Source organism: Protopterus annectens, chromosome 2.part0, assembly GCF_019279795.1.
Source record: "Protopterus annectens isolate FY-2018-M chromosome 2.part0, PAN1.0, whole genome shotgun sequence".
Lineage (NCBI taxonomy): Eukaryota > Metazoa > Chordata > Ceratodontiformes > Protopteridae > Protopterus > Protopterus annectens.
The window spans coordinates 544,392,775-544,410,924 of NC_056728.1; positions in this window are offsets into that span (position 1 = coordinate 544,392,775).

The window sequence follows — 18,150 nt, forward strand, 5'->3', positions numbered from 1 at the left end:
CCAGCAAATTACAGGTTCACCAGAAGAAAGATCAGTAAATTTTCCTTTCTCATTTGCTTGAACACTAGATGAATGTGATATTGACAACATATTTTAAGCTATTAATAGGCCATACCATATTAATGTAAGGTTGCCAACACTGCAGCTTTGTCTTTTCTTTATTTTCTGAGCATCTTACCCTTAACTAACAGAAATCCAGTGTCATGGGCATTTATTTACATCTCTGCTTCAATGTCTAATATAGCTGATCAGCAATGCAGAACAATTTTAAGCAGATGATGATGACTGTGCTGTTATTAAATGAATATCAATGCTGTTAAGGTTGTTCCCATAGTTCTAACTTTTTCCAAAGTCTAGTCTGCATGAAACACCCACTTCAAAGAGAAGAGTCTCTTCAGTATTGCTTGTTGATATTGTCAGAATAATCATTAACACTTGCAAGCCATTAGCAGCTAACAATTATCATTTCTACTCCCTGCAGTCCAGGGTGTGTGCATGCAATTGTGCAGCTAATTACATTATGTTACTCTCCCCTATGCCAAGTGATAGTTTCAGTATTCAGGAATGCTAATGATTTTACACCTAATTTCCATCTTCATAGTGCTCATGGGGCTGAATCTACACTATCTAAAGGTAATAGTGTAGCTATGGAAGTGGAAGGAGGGGAGACTAATTTGATGCATTTAGACTGCTATTGATATTTACTTGAAAGATATTTTTCTACAAATCACTGCATTTTTACTCAATGTATGTTTGTTTTCATCATAAACTGTTTAAATGTTTATAAATGGAATGTATAACAATACACAATAGATTTTTTTTTATTTTCATTCACTGTTGGCATAGTCCAGGTATGTCAGTTCTTGCTCTCCTTTCAAAGTTTGTTAATGAACAGTATGGTTATATCACAGTGTTGGGTTACCATTTACTCTTGGAATTTCAACAGTTACTGCAGAAAAAATGTATTGTGTTTAGCATCAACTTCAAGAGGTTGTGCATGTGCAGCTAACAGAGGTGTTAGGTTTCTCAGATTTCCAGTGGCAACCTCCACAACAGTGGAGAGACCAAGGAAATTTGCTCTGATTTTTACTTTGAACTTTTGCCTATTTATTGATAATACTGCCATCTAGCAGTCAGTTACATGCCTGCTGTCCTCATTACAGAAACTTTAACAGAATGGATGTAAAGCTAATGTATTACAATTTTTTTGGGAGGATGGGGGGTTCCCTTACCTTGTGTGTAATCCTAAATGAGTATTGTGTGCTCACTCATTTTGTGTTGACGGTGGATTTACAAAGTGTATTTTAGGAGACTAATGTCTTTATGTGCTACAAATGTATTTTGTTTTTTTTCTGTCTAATGTCATACAGGACATTCTATTTCACACAAGCCACCATTCAGTGATGCAGAGATTGATGTCATCATTGGAGCCTCATGCTGCCATGGATCCTTCCTGCTTGACAAAGGCAGAGATGATATGTCTGCCAGAAAAAGCATATGGCAGCAGGTGGTCACTAACACAAACACAATGGGTGGCTGTGCCAGAAACTATAATCAGGTGCAACACCATGCCACTAATATGACTACAGTGGCTCACAAGTGAGCATATATGGATGTACATGATCCAGCAGATGGTTAAGGCAGGTGGTCATACTACTGAATCACCACTCACTGAAACTGAGAAGCTTCTGCCCACTTTCCAAAATCCCAACAGCAGAGCGTTCACACTGTCTCTTTGATGTTGTTGCTGATGAGGACAACAGGCCAAGTATGTCCCAAGAACAACTTTCAGGCATGCTTTATATATGGCATTTACTGCCATTTTAGACATCTTTATGTGACTGAGGTACAAATACGTCCAAAACTAAGCATATGATATTTGGGAGACATAAATTGAAATGGGAATATTTAACACAGCACACAGACTTATTTAAGGACCTGGGTATATGGGTAGATCCAACTATGAGTTTTAATCATATCAACCAATTAGCTATTAATACATATAGAACTATAGGTTGTATAAAAAGATTTGTAAAGTCCAGGAAATCAGAAATTATGAAGTTTTTGTTTTTTAGTTACATTGGACTCAAACTTGAGTATGGAATAACAATATGGAAACCTTATAAGAAAACAAACATGAGCAAACTGGAAAGAGTACAGTGGAAATATACTAAGGGCATCCATGGATGTGAAAATCTAAGTTATTATGAAAGATTAAAATATCTGAATGTCTACAGTGTCTCTTACATATATGTAAGATGAGCTCTTATTCAGGTATATAGGGCATTTAGAGACAATTACCTCTGGGAATGTTTGGGGTTATAAAAAAGTAGTACAGAATCATCAGGCAACCTATGTAGAAGATTCTATAGCAATGAAACGTGTACCAATTAGTTCTCTGAGAAAGCAGATGATGCATGAACAGACTACTAAATTACATTAAAGCAAGTACTAGTTTAGATATTTTTTAGAACAGCCAGGACACTTATTATGGGAACAAGTGGTTTAGTATATTGACAAGCTAGAAGGGCATTATTGCCCATGCTTGAAAAAACTGTATGTATGTATGTATGTATGTATGTATGTACACCAAGAATTGGTAGACCATGAGGTTGTAGTCCTGGCCATAGTCATTCTCATCTAGCAGACATCGTTCACATTTGGGGTGCATCCCCACTGTGAACGTGGGACATGGATTCTGCAATGCAACTCCTGGCAGAGGCAGTTGTTATGGTTGGGAGCAAGAAAACTGAACGGACAAGTCTGCCATGCATGGCTAACACTTGTCTGAAATACCGGAATGTAGTGCTAGAGCTTGGTTGCGTTCATGCAGACACACACACACACACACACACACACACACACACACACACACACACACACACACACACACACACACACATGCTCACACAAACTTCACAAAAACTGTCCATACCAACTCACTTACATGCAAACTAAGCAGACCTCGGTGTTGAATCCTTATTTACTGAATGTTCTGTTTCTTACTAACACACACAACATTGGTGTCAACCTTGGCCTGTCCAAATAATGATGGCTGTGCCATGCCCTTTGTTCATTTCATTTTGACCCAGGGTTACATATATGTCTGTACAGAGTGGATAGTTAAGTGAGTCTCTATCACAATGTTGATTTGTAATACGTAAGAAAATGTGTGATATTTTTAGGATCCTAGGATCCTAGGAAGTTACTAGGCTACTGGCCCTGAGGCACCTACAAGCCTAGCCAGGAATTTAGCCCATGTTCCAAGTCAGCACCCAATGCCCCTGTCCAGCAGGGGAACTGGTGGAATCCCAGGGGTGTATTTTTTTGTTCCCCATCCAGTTATTCAGGTTGTACTTAAAAAGGGTTAGTGAAGTACTCTGTTTGACGTGAAGAGGGAGTCTATTCCACAGAAGTGAGAGTCTCTGGAACACAAATCTGTCCTGCCAACATGTCCTATTGATGTCACAGAGGAGGTTGAGGTCACAGGTGTGGGTTACTTGGGTAGAGCTTGACTTGCGGAAATGCAGCAGTCCCACCAAGGTGGGGTCTGAGATTGCTTTGTATGCCAGAGTTCACCTCTGAGGAGCCTGTATGAGACTGAGCAGAGGGACAGGGCTTTTATCCTCTCTGAGTAGGGTAGATGTTTGAGGCCCTGGATTCTCCTGGTGAGGAACCTCTGAGGTCTCTCCAGCTGCTGCATGTGCTTTGTGAGGTAAATGCCGAAAGGGGCATTGTACTCAATAATGGATCTTATACGGACCTCCTTGTCCCTGGATGAGACACCCTTCCTAATGAGGTGGGCCATCTAGAAAGCTTTCTGTACAATGGGGACAATATAGTGGACAAAAGTCAGTTTGCTATCAATCTGAGTGCCCAAGTCCCTAATGACTGATTGTGTGGTTAGGACCTTGTTATTAGTGTGATAATCCCTGGAAATGTCACTCTCCCTAAAGGGGATGATGATTCATTTTGGCATTTAGTCTGAGGCCATGTTTCTGGCACCAGTTATTTGATTGGATGAGGCCCGCTTGGAGGATGTCCGCATCACTAAGGGAATTGATAACAGCACCCAGCTTGAAATCATCTGCAAACCTGGCCAGCCATAGCCCACTGGTTTTGGCCTGCACCTCAGAAAGGTATATCTTAAACAACAGAGGCCCCAAAACCAATCCCTGGGGTACACCACTCATTACAGGTCTACTGCTTGAGGTGGCTTCCTCTATTTTGACTAAGTGGATTCTATCACTAAGCCAGTTTGCTACCCATCTAGTAACATACAGATTGATGCCTAGTTGAGAGATTTTATCTATTATACCTGAGTGGGGACTAGTATCAAAGGTTTTGGCAAGGTCAAGGTAGGCGGTGCACACCATCTTCCCTTTGTCCATGGCTTTTGGTGACTGTCTGAAAGAACTCAACCAAATTTAACAGGCATAACCTCCCTTTAATGAAACCAAACTGTGTGGGATTGAGTGCTTGGAGATTGCCAATGTCCCTGTTAATGAGGTCCTGATAATCTGTTCCATAGCCTTGCATATCAGGCTAGTTAGGCTGATGGGTCTATAATTTCCTGGATCAGTGGATTCTCCATCTTTGTGCAAAGGGTTGACAGTGGCTGTCCTCCACTCATCTGGGATGAAGCTGTTACTCAGGCTTTGGTTGAATAGGGTACCTAATGGTGCTGCAAGTTCCTGCCTGAGTTCATGTAGAATGCAGCCTGGGATGTTATCGGGTTCCATGGAGGCTGTATTTTCTGCCATTGAGAGGGCAGTGATTACTTGCCCCCTAGAGAAAGGGGGTCAGGTGCTAGGGATGTCCTGATTTATTTATTTTATTTTATTTATTTTATTTTACATTTGTTGACTGGGTTAGTCTAGCTGGATACATGTCCATTTTCAGTAGAGGCCCAGGGAGATAAGCTCCAAACATAAAAACATTACAAAAATAGAAATTACAAAATAAAAATTCACTACTTACACGGAATAGCTTTCATGTGGAGATATGCTCCAAACATAGAAAAAATACTATATATGATACTTAAAGTTACTAAGGTTCTACTATGTAGGAGAATTTAAAAGTGTATGGGTTATAATTAAATAAAAAGTTTGTCTAAGAAGAAGAAAAGTAGTTTAGAGTTTTGCATGGGTGTTAGATATAAGGAGATACAGGTACACTTGTGGTACTAATGTTGCCATTTGTAAGTCAAAGTAGGGGAACTAGAGATGTAGGTAGAGAAAAAAAGATACATATGAAGGCTGAATAAAGTTAGCTTCTAGGATTAAAGGTTGAGAGGGGACAAAGCCCAAAAGGAGGGCATATAGCAAGAAGAGATAGTAATAGGAAAAGTAAGGTTTAGTCGGGTTTAGTGCAGGGAAAGAGCCAATGATTTTTCATGTGTTCTTTGAGGTGTTTTTTGTAGAGAGATGTAGATGAGAGAGATGTGAGTGACATAGGAAGCTTGTTCCATATTTTTCCCACAACATTGGTAAAAAGTGAGTCTCCAGCTTTGTTATTAGATTTGATATGGGCGATTAGTAGCTTATTAGCTGAACGGAGTGTCGCTAGATTTTTATATGGGGAGATTAAGTTAGAGAAGATTGAAGTTTTATTTGGGTGATGAAGGATTTTTTTGTATGATCACTAGTTGATTACATACCAGCTGGTTTTGTAGTTCAGACCACCTGAGTTGTTTAAGGTTGTGACAGTGGTGGGTTCTAAAAGGGGTGCCAGTGGCAAATCTTGCTATATTGTTATAGCTAGTTTCGAGCTTATTTAGATTAGATTTCGATAGATTTGTATATATAGGAGAGGCATAGAATAGGGTAGAAGTGAGATGGGTCTGGGCAATGGTGGTTCTAGCTAGAGGTGTGAGGTAAGGTTTAATTCTATACAAGGAGCCAAGTTTTTTATTGACCATCAGTATAGTATTGTTGATATGATCATCACAGCTGAGGTTATTATCTATAGTAATGCCCAGGAGGCATGTAGTAGTATCAGGGGTAATAGTGGTACTGTTGTTAGAGGTAATTGTGAAGTGGATGGATGGGGACTTTTGGGTGGGAGCAAAGAGTAACAATTTTGTTTTTTTAGGGTTAAGGAGGAGGCAATGGTCAGTAAACCAATTTTCAACAGTGTTAAATACTGTTTGGGTAAGGGTTTGAAGAGAGATAGATGAATTAGAAGAACATATTAGAGTGGAGTCATCGGCATATTGAATACAGGTGGCTTGAGGAAAAACAGTATTGAGGTCATTAATAAAAATTGAAAATAAAAGAGGGCCTAATATAGAGCCTTGAGGGACTCCGATGTTTACGGGGAGGGGTGTGGATAGGTTATTATCCCATAGCACTGCTTGATGTCTGTTTTTTAGATAGGATGTAAACCAAAGTATTGCTTGAGGGTCAAGAGATTGTGCTTTCAGCACACCAATTAGTAAGTCGTAGTTAACCATATCAAAGGCTTTTGATAGGTCAATAAATAATGTGGAGGACAGAGAATTATTATTTCGATTTCTGTTTATACAGTCAGTAAAAGTTAGCAGGGCAGTGGTTGTACTATGAAAGGGCCTATAGCCATGCTGGCAATTGGCAAGTAAATTGTTGTCGAGCAGGTGTTGAAGTAGTTGATGGTGAATACATTTTTCCATTATTTTGGCAAGTGGGGAGAGTAATGCAATTGAATGGAAATTGGAGATATCAGTGGATTTGCCTCCTTTATGTAAAGGGATAATGTAGGAGACTTTGCATATGGATGGGATGCTACCTTCTGTGATGGTGCGGTTTATAAAGATGGATATGGGATAAGCTATGACTTTGGAAGCTATTTGAAGATATTCAGCTGGTAGGCGGTCAGCAGATGGGGTACAAGGCTTGAGTTTTTGAACGAGTTTGCAGATAAAGGATGTTGGTACAGGTTGTATGTGGAAGGAGGGCACTGGACTGTTTATGTTTTGTAAAGGGTTGGGAGGACTGGGAGGGAGTGTCTTTGCAAGATTCTGAATAATTTCAGTGAAGTAATTATTGAAGGCATCAGCTATTTGCAAAGGATTATAATGAGGAATTGAAGTTGGGGCTGGAATTTTGGAATGTCCTGGTTGGAGAGGTTTATTGATGCCTGACCAGAACTTTTGTGGATTTTTTGTATGAGATTGTTGAAGGTGGTGATAAGAATTTTTTTGTTTAAGATAATGTCCTTTTTGGTTGCATTTCTTAGCTGTTTAAAGAGCAGATGGTCTGAAGAGCTCTTAGTGACTCTCCACTTGGCCCATATTTTGTTTTGTAGGAATATTTTTTCCTTGGTTTGTTGTGTGAGCCATGGAGCTGCTTTGGTCCTGATTCAGGAGGATCAAAGGGGGGCATGGAGATCCAGGATTTGTAGGAATTTGGTATTATAGGTTCATAGGTTCATAGGTTCATACTAGGCTATCTGCCCTGGGGCAATTATAAGCCTAGCCCGATTCTGCATGGCTTACGCCACCCCTTGATTTGAGTATACTGTGCCCTTTTTAAGGTTTAGTTTACTGTGCCTCTGTCTAATAGTGACACGGGAGTAATCCCTGGGACAAACCTATGATCCCCCATCCACTTATCGAGATTCTTCTTGAAGAGATTCAGTGAGGTGCTCTGCCTCACATGAACTGGAATTCTATTCCAGAGCGAAGGGAGCCTCTGGGTTATGAACCTGTCCCTCCAGCAAGTTCTATTTATTTCTGTGCTGAGGTTCAAGTCCCTCGAGCGTGTGGCTCTAAGGGATTTAGATTTACTGAGGTGGAGCATGTCCATTAATTCTGGATTTGACATAGCTTTGTATGTCAGGCATAGATCGCCTCAAGTAGGCGGTATGCAACTGAGTAGAGCTGGAGTTTTTTTAACCGAGCATCATATGGCATCTGTTTGAGACCCTTGATCCTCTTGGTGAGATACTTTTGGGGTCTTTCTAATTGCTGCAGGTGTCGGGTAAGGTACATCCCAAAAGGGACATTGTATTCTATGATGGGCCTGATGAGGGATGAATAAAGGGCACGATTACCTCTCTTGATCTAGATGTGAAACCCTTCGTGATGAGGTGGGCTATGTAGAAGGTCTTTCTAACCACTTTGGCAATGTGGTTTTCAAAGGAGAGATTGCTATCAACTTGGGTCCCCAGGTCCCTAATAACTTTCTCTGTACTTAATGGGTTTCCGACTATGTGGTAATTTGTGGGCACATTGTTTTTGCCAAAGGGTATGACTATACATTTTTTGGCATTTAGCTTTAAACCATGGCGCTGGCACCAGTTATCTGTCTCTGTGAGACCTTTTTGAAGGATGTTTGTGTCAGCTGGAGAGTTGATTATGGCACCCAGTTTGCAGTCATCTGTGAACTTGGTGAGCCATAGTCCTCCCACGTTTGCCTGTACCTCGGAAAAGTATATACCGAACAAGAGTGGTCCCAGGACAGAACCCTGTGGGACGCCACTTGTGACCGGTTTCGATTCTGACATGGCTCCAGCAACTCTCAGTCTGTGGGTTCTGTCTTTGAGCCAGTTTGTGACCCATCTTGTGACATAGGGGTTTATATTTAAGCTGGATAGCTTATCTATGATGCCCGAGTGGGGTATTGTGTCAAATGCCTTTGCAAGGTCCAGATAGGCTGTGTGGACTACCTTCCCTTCATCTATGGCTTTGGTGACTGTTTCAAAGAAGTCAACCAGGTTCAAAAGGCAGGATCTGCCCTTGACAAAGCCGAACTGGGTAGGATCTAGTGTCTGTAGGTCCCCAATGTCTTTGTTTATGAGCTCCATGATGATCCTCTCCATAGCCTTGCAGACTAAGCTAGTCAGGCTTATGGGGCGATAGTTTCCAGGGTCCATAGAGGCTCCACCTTTGTGGAGTGGGACCACTGTTGCTGTACGCCATTCTGTGGGCACATATCCTATAGTGAGGCTGAGATTGTATAGCTGTTTTATTTGAGGGATTAGTTCCTCTTGTAGTTCATGTAGGACGCAACCTGGGACACCATCTGGTCCCATAGAAGCAGTGTTTTTTGCTTTGGAGAGGGCAGCCTTCACCTGAGCATCTGAGATATTTGGGAGGCAGCCCTCTGCCGGGATAGATACTTGCTCTTTTGGGGGGGGGGTGGAGAAGTTTGCACTGAACCTGTCTGCCAGGATATTGGCGATGTCTGTGGGTTCAGTGTATTTTTGTCATTTAGAATCAACTCAGAACAAGTCTGGGAGTTGCATCCCAGGTTTCTAACATAACTGAAAAAAGCCTTATGATTGTCTTTGGTGTCCTGTGCAATTTTTCTCTCGAAGCTGGCCTTGGAGGATTTTATGAGGGATCGTAAATTTTTGCTAGTACTGATCAGAGATGCCTTCCCTATTAGGGATTTTGCTCTATCATGTAGTAGCTTCCTCCTTCTGTTGTACAGTTTATTTATGGCAGGGGTCCACCAGACTGGACTCCTGCCTTTGGATGATTGGGTCTTGGTTTTGTTTGGGATAGCATGATCCATGCATTCCTGGAGATGTCCGTAGAATGCATTTATATAGGATTCTGCAGTTTGGGCTGTAGTTTCCACTGGCCCTGGGGCCTTGAAGGATTCCACTTAGGTTTTGAGAAGTGAGAAGTTCGCTTTTGAGAAGTTTTTCACTGTGGTTTTCTGGGCTGGGGGTGGGGTCGGGATGTGGACATCCAGTGAAATTAATTTATGGTCTGATCTTACCAATGAGGGATATACTTCTGGTGTAGAGCATAGAGTCCCCATGTTGGTAATGATCAGGTCTAGTATGTTGTCCCCTCTTGTGGGAGTGGTGACTAGTTGTTCCATAGCATTTGAATTTATAATTTCCAGGAATCTTTGGGCTAAGGTGCTGGGGCTTGAGTAGTGCTTCCAGTCAATGTTTGGGTAGTTGAAGTCACCCAGTATAATGGTGTTCGGAGAGATCTTCATGTTCTCCAATGTTTTCAGGAAAGCTGAATGGGATTCCTGACTTTGAGAGGGTGGTCTGTAGGATGCTATAAACTGAAAAGCAGTCTTGCCCACTGTTAGTTGCACATGGATGGTCTCCGATACGTCGTGCAATGCCACTAACCTGGAGGTGTGGATATCCTTGATAAATATGGAAACTCCCCCTCCTTTTGTGGTTCGGTCCGGGTTTGGGGGCCGAAAAGCATGATATGAGGTATAGCCTGGTAGTGCTGGGGTGCTCTCTGGAGCCTTGAACCAGGTTTCTGTCACTGCACAGATATCAATGTTCTCCATACTGAGGAGAGCTTCGAGTGCGTGCATCTTGAGGTTAAGACTTCTGGCATTTAGCAGCATTACCCTTAGTTTCTTGTTCCTTGTGCTGTCTATGGGGGTGGGTTTGACTTTTGAGCCTTGCCTAAAAAGGCACTATGGGGGTGGCAAGAGCCTTTGCCAATATCCGAAAGCCCAGTGGTGACAGGTGCAAGCCGTCCCTAGTGAAGCAACATGGCTTGTCGAGCATGTCATCCCAGGCTGACAGACACTGGATCCCCTTTGAATGACACCAAAATATTAGCCAATTGTTAAAATCGATCATTTTGTCTTTGTACTGTGGCATCATTCTAGGTGAGGGTAAGATGCTGCTCAAGGTCAGGGTCATACCAGCCTGGGCTACATGATCAGAGAGCTCCTCTATGTCTCTTTTCATGTAGTCCAGGGAGGTACATCTCAGGTCATTCACACCAGCATGTACAATGACTGAGTCATATTTGTATTTGCTTTGGAGTGACCTGAGTGCTTGTGTTATGTGTCGGATCCTAGCACCCGACAGGCAGCTCACTGTGACCTTCTCTTTATTCAGCCTGGTGAGCGGGGCGTCAGTGTGTCTGACAATAGAGTCACCTATAACAAGAGTATCAGGTGTGTTATTCAGCCTTAAGGGCTGTGGCTGCTTGGCACACTGACTTTGTGGGTTATGTGTTGTGTGTGTTTTGTTTTGAGGTAGCATTTGCTTGGATGTCTGCTTTGGAGGTCTCTGTTGCTTAGGTAGATTTTTATTTAGAGCCTCCGAGTATGTTTTTGTGTATTTATGTGTTTGGTTCGCTGATGTGGTGGGACTATGTGATACTGGAATTGTGTTGTGTGAGGTTACCTTCTCCTCCTGACTGGTTTCACCAGTTTTGAGATGAGAGAGCTCAGCCTCCAGTTTGGCTAAATAGTTGCATCTCTCACATATATTTGAACCTGTTTGGAGGAGGAGAGGGTTGTCCGTGTACATGAGACAGTTGTAACATTGCCTCAAAATTCCCAGATTCACCAGCTGGACTGGAGAGGAAACCATTGACTGACCTTTGGTCAGAAACAGCTTCATCTAGTTTGAGGTGCTTCAGAGGTTACCAGATACAGGCTTTTAGTTCATTTTCAAAGTTATCTTCTTGGAAGTGTTTTTTTGTACGAAAGGTTATAAAGGTGTTATTGGTAGGATTATGAGCCTTTTGCCTTATTATATAGGTTAAAACATGGTCGCTAATGTCATCAGGTAGTGTTCCTGGTATATAGGTTTCAGGATGACTATTTACAAGGATCCATTCAAGAGTGGTTTCTTTATTACTTGGTTTGTGAATTCTTGTGGGGGTGTTTATTATTTGGGTGAAACCATGAAGATTAATGTGGGTACTAGGATTAGGGGAGCTACAGTAGTCCAGTCAATATTAAAGTCACCTAGTTATATTGTTTCTTGAGGAAGTAGGGTGGAGAGGTTACTAAGAATATTTTCAAGAGTTTTAGTATTATTTCCAGGTGGGATGTAGGTACAGATTATGAAAATAGATTTAGATTTATTAAGTTGTAGTTTAATAGTAAGGGTTTCGGCATTGGTGTTAGAAGGTAGAGGTACATTATAGGATGAAATTTGAAGTTCTGATTTATACAAGATAGCTACACCGCCACCCTTTTTGGAAGTACGGTCACATCTGAGGATGTTGTATCCAGGTGGGGTTATTTCTAGGTCATGAGTAGAGGGTTTTAACCAAGTTTCAGTAAGACAAAGGAGATCAAATGCATGTACTTGTAAAAGAGCATGTAATTGACTGAGTCTGTTGGTAATGCTATGGATGTTAAGTTGAGCTATTTTGAGAGAGTTACCTAGTTGTGTGGATGTAGAAATTCCATTAGATGTTTGTGTTAGTGGAATATTGATATTTTGTTAGTTAGGGCCAGGATTAGGATGAATAACTCCATCTAATAAAAGATCAGTAGGATATTTTAGTATAGTCTTTATGTTTTTAAAGTACTTGAGTGAGCTTAGCTTGCTGGGGAAGTTGGTAACATGTGAAGATCTATGAAACTTTGGGAGTAGGTAAACTGAAGTGGAGGTTATATTGCTATGTGAGAGGGAACTGAGGTGTGAGTTTGGTATAGTTTGTTGCTGGGAAGGTATATTATTAAGTAGAGAGAAGTGCTCATAGAGGGTTAGGGTGTAGGGTAGAGTTAGGAATAATAGTGAAGAAGTAATAAAAAGGTAATATTTAAGGTTAGAGTTATGTAAGATGGTCATTTTAGAAAGTAGGTTTGTGAAGTAATGTAAAATGTGAGATAAAGTAAATAAATAAGGTGTGGTCTGGTAGTATAGAGGGATAATTGTACCTTAGTACAAAAGAGTGGGGATGAATAAGGAGATAGTTAAGAGAGGAGTTCTCATTTAGAAGTCTAAGGTGATAGGGAGATTAATTAAGTGGGTGTGGCTTATTATGTTTAAGTTTAACAGCACTAGGGGTGGGTGGGAATTGGGGGTAGGGTAGGGGAGCGGAGTGAGCCTGTAGGGCGAACGGAGCGGGCTACAGCAAGTAGCGGAGGATTCAACAGAGACAATCAGTGAACAATGGTAGCCCAGAGAGAGACAGAGGAGCAGGTAAGTAGCTTCTACTAGAGCAAGCAGGATAAAGGTAGGAGGATAGTGAAAGGAGAGGCTAAAAAGAATTAAAGTCGACAGTAGGCAGACAATGAGGAGAGTACAGGCTAGGAGCAGGTGAGGAGTAGTATGGTGTAATAGCAAGGCAGCAGGGCAAGGGATGAGGAAAAGAAAGAAAGGGATGTAGTGAGTTGAAACTAGTAGTATTAGGGGAGTGTGTAAGGGCACAATGCTAGAGTACACTGCCACCTAGTGGGCAGAATAAAAATTACAGCAGGTAACCAGGAAAAGTAAAGTAGGTAGGAAAGGATAGTTTAACAGGTGAAGAAATTCAACATGAGTTTCTAGTAGGTGAGAGGAGTCTGACTGCTGGCTTTCCTGACCCAGTGGCTAAGTTAGTTTGCAGAGTTTAATTATAGAACAGATAAAACAGATTTGCTTACAATAGGGGTTAGTGGTGAGACATACTTTGTGATTTCTGTACAAACAGCAGTAGGCACTGGGGCAGTAGATACAAATATGGTCCAATTTGGTAAGGCTTGAGGTGGATTAGGGGGTCCTTAGTATCCAGGCAGATCCCTTAATGCAAGGTAGAGGTAGGTTGCTAGGAAGGTAAGAAGGTAAGAGGAAAGGGTATTAATAAAGTACTATGGCAACAAAAGTACCTCCAGCATACTGATAATATTGCCTAGGTCAACAGTTCTACACATATTAGTAAATGACTACATATATAATTATACAGAAGATGCACTAGGAAGTAGGCTAGGTAAAATTAAACAGTCTAGCAGTAATGCAAACAACCTAAAACATTTAGAGATACCACAGGTAGTGGGCTAGGTATAATGTTTAAGATAAGCTAGAAATTGAGTTGGAGAAATAGAGAAAAAAAATATTGTGATCAAACTGTGGTGTTCAGATGCAGAAGCTTGTATGAAAAAAACATTAACATTCAAATATATAAAACAGTGTAGTATAACAATTGAGAGGGTACTGGCTTGTAGTATCCATTGTGGAAACAATACACAGAAAGAGGTTTTTATAACAATTAAATATGTGATGCCAGTTCACAATAGTAGACAGTAGGTAACAGCCATTTGGTATAATGGAGGTAGCTCCCACGGCCGATTGATATAGATCAGAAATAATGTATTTTAGATAATTTAGGGAATGGTGTTTTTTATTTTATTTCAGAATAGTACTTGAGATAAGGTATTGGCGCAGGTCTGTTGGGATGTTAATAATGGTACCATATTGTACCGCATTAGCGGTCCTTATCTAATGTACAAAAAATAGAAAAAAAAAACAAACTATCAAATTCTGCATACAGATGTTAATAATGGTGCTGTATTGTACCGCATTAGCGGTCCTTATTTAATATAGAAATATAAAAAACAAATACTCAAATTCTACAAACAGAGCGAACGAGGATAAGGCACTTGCAAGGAACGGCTGGGAAGTTAATAAAATAGTACAGTACTTTATCGCATATGGTAAACTTGAGCTAAAACCAGAAGAACTGGAGACGTGTTCTGCAAACAGCACATGAGCTATACGAGCTTCCCCGGAGTCATGCAGAATGCATAGCTCGTCCTTTCCCGACAAAATGAGGAAAAATGAATAAGCCAAGAGCAGTAGGCACCCTGGCTTTGCCCCTGTTTATTTCGAAGGTGTGGGAGGAAGGATTACAACTTACACCTGCATGGAGCAGAATTACAGATCTGTACAACACAAACCACGTGGGAGGAACCGCAAGCCAAGTAGTTGTTATCGTGTCACCAGTTGATGTGGAAAGGGCATAAAATATAATGAAATTAATTGAATTAAAGAGGTTTAGGAGACACCGTGATTACAAAATGATGCTAAAAGGAAACTAATGAACATTTAAAATTAGGTCGCATTAGTACGCGTAGCACTAGCTGCAACTGTTTCTACCATTAGGATGAATATGTCACAATTGTAATACCACCATAAAGTAGCATAGCACGACAATGATTTTGATTGCTCAGATTAAATATAGTAAAAAAAAATTAGTTACTAATCAATGTGTCATGAAATTCGCTTTACTAAGTAGGTTTAGGAGACAGAGCAAATCAACCATACGATAGAGAAACCAATTGAAAAGTAAAATTTAGTTCACCTTAAAAACGCTTAATACTAGTTGCTACCATTTCTACAAATGGGATAAACAGAATGCAACATATAGAGCAATCACAAAATTACACCAGTTAAAAAGATTGAATCTCTGTACATCCACAAAAGAGTGCGCTAGTTAACTACTCTAATCACAGTACACTGTGGGCAACAGAGAAACTGCAACAGTACCATTCTAGTAACTACACAATTATGATAGATTTACCTTTGCTACTCAGGTAGTACAAATTAGTGAAAACAGCTTCACACTACAATATTTCAAATAGCTCAGCATTGGTATTGTGGAACAACACAGTTAATAATTACTTCAGACAACATAATAAAACTAACTGTTGGTAGCGTATTTCTGCGTTCAGGAGCACACAGCAGCCAAGGGAAGACTGTAGGTAGTAAAGGACGGTGCCACAAAGGTCTACCTCCCTATATGCCCTAAGGGCAGGGAATGAGGAGGAAGTGGGAGGGGTAGCGAAAGAGAGGGAGGGGGTAGAAGAGAGAGGGACAGAAGGTAAGCAGAGAGCAGTTTTTGAGGAATGGCAGGTAAGTTCCTAAAATGAAGGGGTAGCTTAGAAAGTATACACTGAAAGGTGAAAAAAATGGATAGGTTTAGGTGAGGACATGAGGATGAGTTAGATGATAGTTAACAGAAGAGGAGATATTAAGTCATAGGAATATTAAGGTCCAGGTAAAAAGTGAAAAGTGATGATCATAACAGATAGTACAGCAAGTAGTGGAGGATTCAACAGAGACAATCAGTGAACAATGGTAGCCCAGAGAGAGACAGAGGAGCAGGTAAGTAGCTTCTAATAGAGCAAGCAGGGTATAGATAAGAGGATAGTGAAAGGAGAGGCTAAAAAGAATTAAAGTTGACAGTAGGCAGACAATGAGGAGAGTACAGGCTAGGAGCAGGTGAGGAGTAATATGGTGTAATAGCAAGGCAGCAGGGCAACGGATGAGGAAAAGAAAGAAAGGGATGTAGTGAGTTGAAACTAACAGTATTAGGGGAGTGTGTAAGGGCACAATGCTAGAGTACACTACCACCTAGTGGGCAGAATAAAAATTACAGCAGGTAACCAGGAAAAGTAAAGTAGGTAGGGAAGGATAGTTTAGCAGGTGAAGAAATTCAACAGGAGTTTCTAGTAGGTGAGAGGAGTCTGACTGCTGGCTTTCCTGACTCAGTGGCTAAGTTAGTTTACAGAGTTTAATTATAGAACAGATAAAACAGATTTGCTTACAATAGGGGTTAGTGGTGAGACATACTTTGTGATTTCTGTACAAACAGCAGTTGGCACTGGGGCAGTAGATACAAAGATGACCAATTTGCTAAGGCTTGAGGTGGATCAGGGGGTCCTTAGTATCCAGGCGGGTCCCTTAATGCAAGGTAGGGGTAGGTTGCTAGGAAGGTAAGAAGGTAAGAGGAAAGCGTATTAATAAAGTACTATGGCAACAAAAGTACCTTCAGCATACTGATAATATTGCCTAGGTCAACAGTTCTACACATATTAGTAAATGACTACATATATATTTATACAGAAGATGCACTAGGAAGTAGGCTAGGTAAAATTAAACAGTCTAGCAGTAATGCAAACAACCTAAAACATTTAGAGATACCACAGGTAGTGGGCTAGGTATAATGTTTAAGGTAAGCTAGAAATTGAGTTGGAGAAAGAGAGAAAAAAAATATTGTGATCAAACTGTGGTGTTCAGATGCAGAAGCTTGTATGAAAAAATCATTAACATTCAAATATATAAAACAGTGTAGTATAACAATTGAGATGGTACTGGCTTGTAGTATCCATTGTGGAAACAATACAGCAAGAGATTTTTATAACAATTAAATATGCAATGCCAGTTCACAATAGTAGACAGTAGGAAACAGCCACTTGGTATAGTGGAGGTAGCTCCCATGGCCGATTGACATAGATCAGAAATAATGTATTTTAGATAATTTAGGGAATGGTGTGTTTTATTTTATTTCAGAATAGTAATTGAGATAAGGTATTGGCGCAGGTCCGTTGGGATGTTAATAATGGTGCCATATTGTACCGCATTAGCGGTCCTTATCTAATGTAGAAAAAATAGAAAAAAAAAACAAACTATCAAATTCTGCATACAGATGTTAATAATGGTGCCGTATTGTACCACATTAGCGGTCCTTATTTAATATAGAAATAAAAAAAACAATTACTCAAATTCTACATACAGAGTGAACGAGGATAAGCTACTTGCAAGGATCGGTTGGGAAGCTAATAAAATAGTACAGTACTTTATTGCATATGGTAAACTTGAGCTAAAACCAGAAAAACTGGAGACATGTGTTCTGGAAACAGCACATGAGCTATACGAGCTTTCCCAGAGTCATGCAGAATGCATAGCTCGTCCTTTCCTGACAAAATGAGGTAAAAATGAATAAGCCGAGAGCAGTAGGCACCCTGGCTTTGCCCCTGTCTATTTTGAAGGTGTGGGAGGAAGGATTACAAATTATACCTGCATGGAGCAGAATTACAGATCTGCACAACACAAACCACGTGGGAGGAACCACAAGCCAAGTAGTTGTTATCGTGTCACCAGTTGATGTGGAAAGGGCATAAAATATTTTGAAATTAATTGAATTAAAGAGGTTTAGGAGACAGCGTGATTACAAAATGATGCTAAAAGGAAACTAATGAACATTTAAAATGAGGTCACATTAGCACGCGTAGCACTAGCTGCAACCGTTTCTACCATTGGGACGAATATGTCGCAATTGTAATACCACCATAAAGTAGCATAGCACGACAATGATTTCGATTGCTAAGATTAAATATAGTAAAAAAAAAATAAGTTACTAATCAATGTGTGATGAAATTCGCTTCACTAAGTAGGTTTAGGAGACAGAGCAAATCAACCATACGATAGAGAAACCAACTGAAAAGTAAAATTTAGTTCACCTTAAAAACGCTTAACACTAGTTGCTACCATTTCTACAAATGGGTAAACAGAATAAAAATCTGCCTAAGCAGCAGAGACCTCCAAAGCAGACACCCAAGCAACCGCTACCCCAAAACAAAACATGTGCAACACATAGCTCACAAAGCCAGTGTGCCGAACAGTCACAGCCCTTAAGGCTAAACAACACACCTGATACACTTGTAATAGGTG